The sequence below is a fragment of the Meles meles genome, chromosome 1, assembly GCF_922984935.1.
Source record: "Meles meles chromosome 1, mMelMel3.1 paternal haplotype, whole genome shotgun sequence".
Taxonomy (NCBI): domain Eukaryota; kingdom Metazoa; phylum Chordata; class Mammalia; order Carnivora; family Mustelidae; genus Meles; species Meles meles.
The window spans coordinates 203,166,056-203,167,079 of NC_060066.1; the positions used below are offsets into that span (position 1 = coordinate 203,166,056).

A 1,024-nucleotide genomic window follows, 5' to 3' on the forward strand; every position below is an offset into this window, starting at 1 on the left:
AACAACCACGATGTCCTTCGCTAGGCGAATGGATATAAACAAACAGTGGGACGTCCAAACAATGGAACATATTATTCAGCGCTTAAAAGGGAATGAGCTATCCAGCCATGGAGGAAGTTTAAATGCATTTTTGCTAAGTGAAAGAAGCCAATCTGAAAAGGTTTCACTCATCCAGTATGATTCCAATTATAGGGCATTCCAGGAAAGGAAAAACTATGGTGGCAGTAAGATGATCAGCAGTTGCCAGGGGTTCCGGGAACACAAGGGCTGGCGGAGGGGGGCAGGGCTGGGGAGAAATGAGGAAACGTGCTGCCCGGGTGGTATTTACAGCGGTGAAACTTCGCTATGATGCGGTAGTAGTAGACATATAACATTACACGTTTGATGAAACCCACGGCACTGCAGACCACAAAGAGGAGACCCCACTGCATGCTATGAACTTAGTTAATAGTGAGGTATCCGTGTTGGTTCGTCAATTAGGACAAATGTTCGACACCCCTGCAAGATACTAGAAATTGAAGAGATTGTGCTCGCTTCCGCAGCGCGTATACGGAGAATGGAACAGTACAGAGAAAATTAACCTGTCATCTATACAAGGATGATGTGTGAATTCATGTCATGTTCCGTATTTAAAAAAAAAAATTGAGGGGTATCTGGGTGACTCCGTTGGTTGGGCGTCTGTCTGCCTTGGGCTCAGGTTATGATCCCACGGTCGTGGGATCGAGTCCTGAATTGGGCTCGCTTCTAGGCGGGGGAGTCTACCTCTCCCTGCTCAGGCTCGCACTCTCTCTCTCTCTCTCTCTCTCTCACACAAATGAATACATAAAATCTTCTTTTAAAAACTGAGGAAATCATGTGTGAGGTGAAGGGAAAGGGGATATATGGAAAAACTGTCCGTACTTCTGCTCCGTTTTCCTTTTAACCTAAAGCTGGTCTAAATAATAAAGTCTATTAATTTTTCGAAAGTGAATGGTCTCGCAGCAGACCATGCCTTGTGTCTTCCTGGGAAGACCACATTTCCCTG

The 1,024-nt window shown here is 45.5% G+C and overlaps 1 non-coding gene across 1 annotated transcript; it reads left to right on the top strand.

Annotated features, from left to right (window-relative positions):
* Positions 1-526: 526 nt before the first annotated feature.
* LOC123928483 lies at positions 527-633 on the top strand. The gene has a single exon (XR_006815718.1). It is a non-coding gene; the product is annotated as a U6 spliceosomal RNA (small nuclear RNA).
* Positions 634-1,024: the final 391 nt, after the last annotated feature.